Here is a 12398-nt window from a genome sequence, read left to right as displayed (position 1 = left end):
CTATGTTTAACCTGGGGTCAGATAAATGCAGTAAACCAAAAAAGCATTATTATAATTTGATAAACCTTTTTAAGGGGTCAATAGATCCTGCCCCCTTTTTTTCCTTTTTCTTCTTGATGTTAGTTTGTTTAAATAACAGCAGGCATGGCTAGGTGGTAAGAAGCTTGCTTCTTATTCACATGGTTCCAGGTTCAGTCCCACTGTGTGGCGCGCTTGGCAAGTGTCTTCTATAGCCTCAAGCTGACCAAAGCCTTGGGAGTGGATTTGGTACATGGAAACTGAAAGAAGCCCGTCGTATGAATACATGTGTGTGTGTGTGTATCTTTGTGACTGTGTTTGTTCCCCACCACTGCTTGACAACCGATGTTGGTTTGTTTGCATCCCTATAACTTAAAAGTACCAGACTTGAAAATAGGTACTGGGGTCAACTTCTTCGATTAAACCCATGAAGGCAGTGCTCCAGCTTGGGCACGGTCCATTGAATGAAGCAAGTAAAAGATGATTGAGCATATGAAGTACCCCACATGCCAGAAATAGCAGCCAAATCTCCCAGAAGTTACACCTTACTCTTTTAAAATAAGAGGAGAACACATCTAGATTATGTGGTCCCAGATTGACAGTTGATTGTCTGAATAAAAGATGGAAGGGTCATGGCTGGAACCTCTTTAATCATCTTGAATTTTATTTAGACATGGTCTATCTAGGAGTACATTATCTATTGTGCCCTGCCTTGTATTGTTATTATTATTTAACCCCGGGTCTGTCCTGATCCAGCTGACCTGTGATCAAAGGTGCTCCAGCTGTAATCATCATGTCTTTCATACAAACATAGTGTACCTGGGAGTCCATTATCTAATGTGTCCTTCCTTGTATTATTGTTGTTGTTGTTGTTGTTTAACCCCAGGTCTTCCCTGATCATGTGTGACCATTATGCCTTTTATTCAGACATAGTGTACCTAGGACTACATCGTCTTATGTGACCGCTCTTGTTGTTACTGTTTAACCCCAGGTCAGTCCTGATCCAGTAAACCAGTGATCAAAGGTGTTCCATCCGTGACCATTATGCCTTTTATTCAGACATAGTGTACCTAGGACTACATCGTCTTATGTGACCGCTCTTGTTGTTACTGTTTAGCCCCAGGTCAGACCTGATCCAGTAAACCAGTGATCAAAGGTGTTCCATCCATGACCATCACGTCTTTTATTCAAGCATAGTGTACCTAGGACTACATCGTCTTATGTGACTGTTCTTGTTGTTACTGTTTAACCCCAGGTCAGTCCTGATCCAGTAACCCAATGATCAAAGGTGGTCCGTCCGTGACCATCATGTCTTTTATTCAAGCATAGTGTACCTAGGACTACATCATCTCATGTGACTGCTCTTGTTGTTACTGTTTAGCCCCAGGTCAGTCTTGATTCAGCAAACCAGTGATCAAAGATGTCCCAGATGTAACCATCCTGGCTGGCCTTTATTCAGACTTAGTGTATCTAGGATTACATCAACCAATGTGCTCTTAGTATTTGGAAAAAATATGGGTGTGATTTGAGGGTGATTTGGTTGCTATTTTTAACAGTTTGAGTGACTGCTATGCATCTTCTCTCACCTTGATTCATGTGGTTGCATAGCTGGTCCTGATGGGAAAGAAAGAAAGCAGGCTAAGAGGCCCCTAAATCTAACCCCTGTCTCCTTACCTTTTCATGTTTATCCCATTAATCCCCAATTAACGACCCCTATTATACATCAATCATCATATACAGATTAAAACTGCTTAAATTACTTCTCGTTAGCTTCATTAAGTGCTTGTTCTTGTGTGGGGTGTCAAGGAAGAGGAGGGATCTCGAGAGAGTTATGTGGGTAATGGGAATTTTAAAAAAGGGGTCATATCTACGTTTGGATCTTTTGAACCCAGCTTCTTTTTTTTTTGTTTTTTGGTGGTGTGAGATTTCAGAATTTTATACTGTAATTGGTGAACTTTTAATGCTGTGGGTGTTGTTTACGGGGTCCCAGTGGAAACAGCCAAATCCTGGTTTGTAGCATTTCTGGTGGTGACACTGACTGGGGAGTATTGGTTAGCTTGGTGCTGAGCAATTATCTCAAGGGATTTTGTTTTTAAAACACCCAGTGGCTGTGTGGTAAGTAGCTTGCTAACCAACCACATGGTTCCGGGTTCAGTCCCACTGCGTGGCACCTTGGGCAAGTGTCTTCTGCTATAGCCTCGGGCCGACCAAAGCCTTGTGAGTGGATTTGGTAGACGGAAACTGAAGGAAGTGTGTCGTATATATGTATATGTATATATATGTATGTGTGTGTGTGTTTGTGTGTCTGTTTGTCCCCCTAGCATTGCTTGACAACTGATGCTGGTGTCTTTACATCCCTGTAACTTAGCGGTTCGGCAAAAGAGACTGATAGAATAAGTACTGGGCTTACAAAAGAATAAGTCCCGGGGTCGAGTTGCTCGATTAAAGGCGGTGCTGCAGCATGGCCGCAGTGAAATGCCTGAAACAGAGTAAAGAGAGTATATACAGGCACAGGAATGGCTGTGTGGAACCACATGATTCCGGGTTCAGTGCTGGGCTTACAAAAGAATAAGTCCTGGAGTCGAGTTCCTCGATTAAAGGCGGTGCTCCAGCATGGCCGCAGTCAAATGGCTGAAACAAGTAAAAAAAAAAAATTTATTTTGTTTTGTTTGTTTAAGTTTATTGTTTTTTTGCTCTTTATTGCTGATACTTCTTAACGAAAGGTACATACACATCCATACACACATGTACACACACACAATTGCACAAATACACACACATGCACAGTTGCACATGTACACGCATATGCAATTGTGCACATACACACACGTCTTTGATCATATCTCTGTTGGATGTTCAGGACTGACCTAGGGTTAAACAACAACATCAAGGAAGAACACATTAGATACTGTAGTCCTAGGTACACTATGTCTGAATAAAAGGCAGGATGGTCACAGCTGGTGCATCTTTGACCATACTTATACTCGAAAGAGGCTGACCTGGGGCTAAACAACAACAGCATAAACATGTTAGTAATAGCAGCCAAATCTTCCTCAAGCCACACACACACACACACACACATGCGCACACACACACACACACATACACACACATGAACACACACACGCACACAACACACACACACACACACACACACACACACACACTATTTCTTTACATTACACATTAAGGTAATGTAGTCCTAGATACACTTAAACCAGGGGTGGTGGCCTCAGCTGGAATGACTTTGGTCACGGGGTCAGCTTGATCAGAGATGACCCCGTGGCTAAAACATCAACAACATCAACAACAACAACTATGACGACGACGACACCAACACACGTCACAACAGGTCACATGACCCCCACTCCGACACCCGCCGCCGCTGCCGGGCCGGGGTGGCCAACTGTCCACCAATCGGAATCGTCTTCCATCGTTTCCCAGGTCCTTGCTTACTTTACTGCATGTGTCTGTCGTCAACGGAACTTCACTGGCAGAATTCTTCCTCCTCCCCTCCCCCTCCTCCTCCTCCTACCCAGCAGCTTCCTCCCACCACCACCACCACCATCATCACTATCACTCCTCCTCCTCCTCCTCTTTCCTCATCCCTCTTCTTCCTCCTTCCCTTCTCCCTCCTCTTCTTCTTTTTCTTCCTCCTCATCCTCTTTCCTCATCCTTCTTCTTCCTCCTTCCCTTCTCCCTCCTCATCTTCTTCTTTTTCTTCCTCCTCCTCCTCCTCTTTCCTCATCCCTCTTCTTTTTCTTCCTCCTCCTCCTCTTTCCTCATTCCCCTTCTTCCTCTTCTCCTTTTTCTTCCTCCTCCTCCTCCTTCTCCTCTTTCCTCATCCCTCTTCTTCCTCCTTCCCTTCTCCCTCCTCTTCTTCTTTCTTCCTCCTCCTTCTGCCCAGCAGCTTCCTCTCACCACCACCACCATCACTATCACTCCTCCTCCTCCTCCTTTCTTCATCCCTCTTCTTCCTCCTCCTCCTCTTCTTTTTCTTCCTCCTCTTCCTCCTCCTCCTCTTGCCGGCAGCGGCAAGGCAAGGCGAGGCGAGGCGATGCGAGGCGATGCGAGGGAGCCGAGTCGAGCCGAGCCGAGTCCGTTCGATGAAGCGTTTCTCGCAGATGGCAGTAGTAAACACTAAGAGCAAGCGGAAAGACGACAACAACAACGGAGCTAGCGACGTGCGCTGCTTCTTTGCGATGGTGAAGGAAGCGCACCACCGCCTCCACCACTCCAGCAACGCCACCGACACCCCGCCTCCTCCTCCCCTCTACCCACCCCCATCGCACTCCTCTCCCCGCCGCCTGCCACTCCACAGTTTTTGCCGCTGTGCTATGAGAAAGATGTTGCTGTTATTGCAGTCGACGTCGCTGCTGCTGTGGTCGTTGCCGTGACTGTTGCTGCTGCTGCTGCATCCGTTCCGCTCCGTTGGTTTCAGCTAAACAGACGGTTGTTACACCTGTGTCGAGGTTAGACGTTTAATAATGTTGTTGTTGTTGATGTTGGTGATGATGATGTTGATGATGGTCGTGTTTACAATGATGATTGTTGTTGTGGTTGTGATGATAGTGTTGGATACTGATGATGATGATGATGATGGTGATGATGTTGTTAGTGATGGTGATAGTGATGATGATGGAGATGATGATGGTGATGTTGGTGATGATGATGATGTTGGTGATGATGATGGTGATGATGATGATGGTGATGATGGTGGTGATGATGGTGGTGATGGTGATGATGATGATGATGTTGGTGATGATGATTATGATGATGGTGATGATGATGATGATGTTGGTGATGGTGATGATGATGATGGTGACTGTGATGATGATGATGGAGATGATGGTGATGTTGGTGATGATGATGGTAATGATGATGCTGATGATGATGATTGATGATGATGATGATGGAGATGATGATGGTGATGTTGGTGATGATGATGGTGACAATGACGATGATGTTGATGTTTATTGTGATGATGGTGTTGATGCTGTTGATAGTGATGTTGATGATGATGGCAGTGATGATGATGATGTTGTTTATAGCGATGATGATGATGATGATGATGATGTTGATGATACAAATGATGTTGATGTTTGACTGTGACAACAAAGCCTGTCTGATGAAGCTGTTTGATAACAAGAACGACGAGGAGGCGGAGGAGATGTGATGACAATGATAACGGTTTGATAATAATAATAATTAATAATAATAATAATAATAATAGCAACCACAACAACAACAATAATAATGTTTAACAACAGTGGTGCCCCAGCATGGCCGCAGCCTTCGGGCTGAAACATTTTTAAGGATTTAACAGCAACAATAATAATGTTTAATGATAGTAAAAAAATGTTTACTACTACTACTACAACTACTGCTACGATTAATGCCGATAACGATAATGATAATAATAATAATAGTATAATAATAGTAATAATAATAATGATAATAATTTCTATTTATTAGGCTGAGGGGCATAAATGAGGGGGACATTGTAAGAATAGGCAAGAATTTGTGGGGAGGGGAATTTACATAAAAGACAGAGAGAGAGGAATGGAAATACATGGAAATATGGAAAAATGTGATACAAGCCATACACGGTATCCGATAGCATGAACAATAACAACAGCAATAATAATAATAATAATGGTGATGATGATGATGGTGATGGTGATGATGGTGGTGATGGTGATATTTTCAAATTTTGGAGCAAGCCCAGCAATTTTATTTTTTGTTAGGGGGGAAGATGTTATTCGATGCCATCAAGCCTAGTATTTGACTGGTATAATAATAATAATAATGATAATTGATAATAATAATAATAATGATAATAATATTAATAATAATAATGATAATAATAATAATAATAATAATAATAATAATTGATAATAATAATGATGATGATAATAATAATAATAATATAATGATAATAATAATGATGATAATAATAATAATATCGATAATAATGATAATGATAATGATAATAATAATGATAATAATAATGATAATAATAATAATAATTGATAATAATAATGATAATAATAATAATAATTGATAATAATAATGATAATAATAATGGTTTCAAATTTTGGAACAAGGCCAGCGCTACCGTTGCTGATGTTGCTATTGTTATTGTTGTTGCTGTTTAGCCCTGGGCTAGGCCAGACACTACAGGACTCTGCAGGCTGTGATTAAAGACGTTCCAGCTGTGACCTTCCCGTCATTTGTCCATAGTATGTTTAGGCATGGTCTGCCTAGGGCTACATTACCGTATGTGTCCACTTTCTTGCTTTTTATCTAAGACTGTAATGTTGTCGTTTGAGAAGGACATGGTAGTTATTTCTAGCATGTTGAGAGACCACATAGAGGCTCTTTCATTCAGCTCAATTACAATACTGTTGATGATAGCGAACCTCTTTAACCCTAGGCTAGTTAACCTCTGTGATGATCACTAGAGTAGTCCAGCTGTGACCACAATGCCATCTTGTCTTCTAATGCTGTTGATGATGATGATGATAATGATAGTGTGATGATAGCGAGGCTGTTTAACCCTCGGTCAGTCAGCATCTTTGATGATCACTAGGGCAGTCCAGCTGTGATCACCATGTTATCTCGGTCTTCTAGTGGAATGCTCCAGTCCCCACCAGCACCACCCAGAGGCTATGTTATCCTCTGGGCAGGTATTCAGGGTATAATAGGGTGGTGTTGTGTGGTGTGGTGTGGTGTGAAGGGGATTTTGGCTGCTGTTTCTAGCAGTGTTGAGTGACCGACCACGTAGAGGCTTCCATTTGTATTAGTTCATTCACAGCCGATGATGTTGACGATGATGGTGATGATTGTATGATGATGATGATGGTGATAATGCCTGCACCCCCACCACCATCCCACGATGCTGCGTAAACAATTCCCCCTGTCCCCCCTTTTTTTGGCTCTTTGCACCATATTTACAGAAAAACTGTCCACTTTCTCTCCCTTTCTCATCTAACCATCCCCCCCCCCACGTCACCGTGGCCATCACCACCACCACCATCAAGATTGGCATCACCACCACCACTGCCATCATCGCCACCACTACAACCACCATCCATCACCACCAGCATGCCGACCACCATCATCACTACCATTCCAACCACCATTGCAATCAACACCAGCAGCAGTGGCACCACCACCACCACCACTAATAACAACGCCACCTCCACCACTATCACCATCATCATCATCATCATGACCACCACCGATCACATCAACCACACCACCACCACCATCATCACTACCACCATTAACATCGCCATCACCACCACCACCATTAACCTCATCACCACCTCCACCACCACCATTAACATCGCCATCACCACCACCACCATCATCACTACCATCATTAACCTCGCCACCACCTCCACCACCACCACCACCATTAACATCGCCATCACCACCACCATCATCACCACCTCCACCACCACCACCACCACCACCATTAACATCGCCATCACCACCACCATCACCACCACCATCATCACCACCATCATTAACCTCATCACCACCACCATTAACATCGCCATCACCACCACCATCATTAACCTCATCACCACCTCCACCACCACCATTAACATCGCCACCATCACCACCACCATTAACATCGCCACCACCACCACCATCACCACCACCACAGCTGCTATCACCATCATCATTGTCGTCATCACCAATGCCAACATCACTGCAGTAGATGCACGCATACACCTAGGCATGCTCGCTGTTGTGCACATGTGTGCATATGCACATGTATATGAGTGCATGTGTGTGTGTGCGTGTGGGAGAGAGAGAGAGGTCGCCTGGGTAACGTTTACGTATTTCCGTGTGTGTATATTTGTGTGGGTGTGTGTACGTATATAGGTATGTACCTGGCTGCATGTATGTATGGGTGTATATATATATATATATGTGTGTGTGTGTGCGTGTGTGTGTTATACCTGTGTAGGTGTGTATGTATCTGTATATCTGTATGTATCTAGCAGCATGTATGTATATATGTGTGTGTATTTTGCACATCGAAAAACCTGTGTGGGTGTGTATATATATATATATATATATATATATATATATATATATATATGTGTGGGTGTATGTGTGTAGGTGTGTGTGTATCTCTATATCTGTATGTCCGTGGGTGTATTTGAGTAGGTCTTAGGTGGTGTGTGTGTGTGTGTATATATATCTTGGATGTCTGTAGGTGTGTGTGAGTAGGTGTATATAAGTATGCGTGTGCATACAGCTGCATGTACATGGTTGGATGTATATAATATATATATATATATATAGTGTGTGTGTGTGTGTGTATCTGTACCTGTCACCCTGTGTGTATGTGTATAAATATGTGTATGTGTGTGTGTGTATGTTTATATATATGTGTATGTGTGTGTATGTTTATATATATGTGTATGTGTGTGTATGTTCATATATATATGTGTATGTGTGTGTATGTTTATAGATATGTGTATGTGTGTGTATGTTTATATATATGTGTATGTGTGTGTATGTTTATATATATGTGTATGTGTGTGTATGTTTATAGATATGTGTATGTGTGTGTATGTTTATATATATGTGTATTGTGTGTGTTTGTATATATATGTGGTGTTTTTTGTCTTTATTACCCAGTGTCACATCTTCAATTCCTACTGTAATGACAACACCACCCTATTCTGCACCACCACCAGCACCACCACCCCAACAACACCTCACGCCATCACCCTCCCAAAACCCACTCCCTCCCACCACCACTACCACCATCTGTCTGTTCGTCCATTCATCTCTCACCTGTGTTTTCTTACTCCATATGGCATACCTGTGTATAGCAGGTATCCCCTTGTTTCCACTCGCACCGTGACGCAGCGCTAAATATATCACAAAGGCAGGGATGGTCATGGAGGGAACGTCTTTAATTGCAGTTCTACACAGTCAAGATAGACCTGGGTAGGTGGGGGGAGTAAACTTTGCCACTTCTATTGCTGTAGTCTACACCACCACCACCACCACCATCACCACCACCATCACCACCACCACCATCACCACCACCACCACCACCACTACTGCTATCACCACCACCACAACTGCCGCTACTACCACCACTACCACCTCAATCACTACTGTCGCCAGTATTATCACCACTACCACCTCTACCACCATCAATGCAACACCAAAAACTGTCACCACTACCATCAACACCATCACCACCACCACTACTTTCAAAACCATCGCCTGTACCATGAACACCACCATTTTCATCAGCAGCATCACCCACTACTACCATCACCACCACGACCATCACCTCCACCACCACTACCATCAACACCACCACCATCACCACCACGACCATCACAAACCACCACCATCACAAACCACTACCATCACCACCACCACCATCACCACCATCACCACCACCACCATCACCACCACCACCACCATCACCACCATCAACACCACCACCATCACAAACCACCACTACCACCACCACCATCACAACCATCAACACCAACCACCACCACCCACCATCAGCGCCACCATCACCACTACTACCAGCAGCATCAATGCACCATCACTAACATCAAAATCAAGGCACCCCACTTTCGCCCAGCCCCAAGCTGTACATCTGTGTGTATATACATGTGTGTATAGGTGTGAGTATATGTATATATATGTGTGTGTGTGTGATATACACCACCCGTCCACCCCACCCCGTACCCAATATAATCGATATTGGTTGATAAGCTGGCTTTTATTCATGATGGACATATGCAGACTCCTGACATCAACACACACACGCACACACACACATATATCAACACGCACACACACTTTACACATACTGACATACACACACACATATACATAAGCACATTCCTCACATATGTATTCATACACAATAACACACACACACACAGGCACAGGCACGCACACACACACACATATATATATATATATATATAGAAAAAGAGACTTGCACATTTTTACATATACACACACTCTATATACCTACGCACATACACAGACTTATTTATATAAACATATATAGGGAACCACACACAGACTGGCACAAATACACACACATACACATATAGAGAGAGAGACAAAGTTTCACAGATACACACACTCTATATACCTACTCACATACATATTTATACATATATAGACAACCACACGCAAACATGTACAAATACACACACACACACACTCCATAAATATATAAACACACACCTTGCATATATAATTGCAGAGGAATACGCACACACACACACACACGCTTTGCATGTTTAGGTACACACACATATTTATATAGACACTCTTTATGCTGATACGCACACACACACACACACACACACTGCATCGCCTCATAATTTGAATATCAGTCACACACTGTATGTATCTTTATAAATATATACACACACATACACACACACACACACACTTCAATAAACACACATATACATGCACAAATTTATATGTCTATTCTTCTCTCCTTCAATACACACACACACACACACGTGTTTGTCTGTGTGTGTGTGTGTGTGTGTGTGTGTGTGTGTGTATAAATAAATATGTATGTATGTTTTGAGAGAGAGAGAGAGAGAAAAGAGGTGGATGTTTATATGTGTGTGTGAGTGTGTGTGTTGCAAGCGAGGTATGTGCGTATGTATGTATATATATATATATATATATATTTTCTACGTGTTGAAAGAAAAAGGAGGAATGCGTACGTGTGTGTATGTTGGAATCGAGGTATGTATGTGTGTGTATATATATATATATATATATATATTTTGTACGTGTTTGGAAGAAAAAAATAGGAATGTGTGTGTGATATATAATAATATATTATTATATTTAATATATTATATTTATTATTGATTTCTCAGACCATAAAGTGCAGTTTGTCCTTGAGCAAGGCTTTTCATGTCACGCTGCTCCAGTCTTTTGCCTGAAAATAAGTACAAGCTGGAGATGAGGGTTAAACCTAAAGCAAACTGGGGTATTTTTCGGGTGGGATAAGAGCTAAGAGGAGGGGGGGTGAGTATCTTGTGCAGCACATTTGAGTTAACCCTTCGACAAATTGGATTATCAATTTGGGGGGGGGGGCACGAGTGGGTCGGAGATCACGTAAATATCTTAGAAATTGGACCAAGCTCCTGACTAATGAATGTGAAAGCCTAAGATAGATTATAAATGATATATATGTACATATAAGCGTGTGTATATATGTATATACATGTATATATATAAGTTCAGCAAAATTTAGATTCAAATGAATATGGCACTTAAGTTAGATGCACCAGAATTTTGTATGGTGTTATCCATATAAATCCATGGGGTGATTATAATAAAAAATAAGCAACAAGAATATATTTGGTAATTTGGTACGATCGTTTCACGCTACATCATTTTATTAAACGTTGTAAGTAAGACAACAGTTTTAAAATGTTGAGCAATCACCAGCCATTTATAGAGGTTTTCCATTTATACATGTATATATATGTGTGTGTGTGTGTACATAAATATGCGTGTATGCATGTATATATGTATATATATGTGTGTATGCATGTATATATGTATATATATATGTGTGTGTGTGTGTGTGTATATATGTGTGTGTGAAACTGTTAATCTAGACACATCTTTTTTCTATCTTTCTGTTTTCTTTCCTAATTCCTTTCCGCCGAAGAGCATAAGCTCGAAATGTTAAAGACTTTTCCATTTTCCTTGAACGTCAAACTAATACATCTCGTTTGTTGTTGTTGTTCCTCCACCTATTTCTGTCTTCTGTGTTGGCCACAGCTTTGAGCTGAAACAGACAAAGCAAAACAAATACACACACACACACACACACACACACATGCAACAGTAAAATTTCTCTCTTCCACCCTCTCTCTAAATTCTACATCAATAATTCTTCACTCTTTTCAAGGTGACGAGCTGGCAGAATCGTGAGCATGCCGGGCGACATGCTTACCAGCATTTCAAATCATGTTCCGAGTTCAAACTCAGCTGAGGTCAACTTAACCTTTTGTCTTTATGGGGATGATAAAATAGGTACAAGTTGATCTCTGGGGTCAATGCAATCGATTTAGACCCTCCCCAAAATTTCAGCCCTTGTGCCAAAATTTGAACCTGGTATTTTTTCATTCTTTAGGATGGTGATCAAGCAGAAACCTTAGTCGCTGGCCAAATGCTTAGCAACATTTCAATCATGTAAAATGGTCTGAGTTCAAATTCAGCTGAGGTCAGCTTAACCTTTCATCTTTTCAAAGGCAATAAAATTAGTACCAGTTGTGTACTGGGGGGGGGTCAATAAGACAGATACCAGTTAAACAATGGGGTCA

At 41.9% G+C, this 12398-nt stretch overlaps 1 long non-coding RNA gene across 1 annotated transcript in view; it reads left to right on the top strand.

Moving 5' to 3' along the window:
• The first annotated feature begins 4072 nt into the window (after window positions 1-4072).
• The window catches only part of LOC118761635, a 12160-nt gene continuing 3834 nt past the window's right edge, over window positions 4073-12398 (top strand). Inside the window, exons 1-2 of the long non-coding RNA XR_004997526.1 lie at window positions 4073-4490; window positions 8940-8944. This is a non-coding gene — a long non-coding RNA (uncharacterized LOC118761635). The remainder of the gene's footprint in view (window positions 4491-8939; window positions 8945-12398) is intronic.

Source organism: Octopus sinensis, unplaced genomic scaffold (genome assembly GCF_006345805.1).
Source record: "Octopus sinensis unplaced genomic scaffold, ASM634580v1 Contig15879, whole genome shotgun sequence".
In the NCBI taxonomy this organism is placed as follows: Eukaryota; Metazoa; Mollusca; class Cephalopoda; order Octopoda; family Octopodidae; genus Octopus; species Octopus sinensis.
The sequence above is the reverse complement of the archived record's forward strand: the minus strand, read 5'-3'. Positions and strand labels throughout refer to the sequence as shown.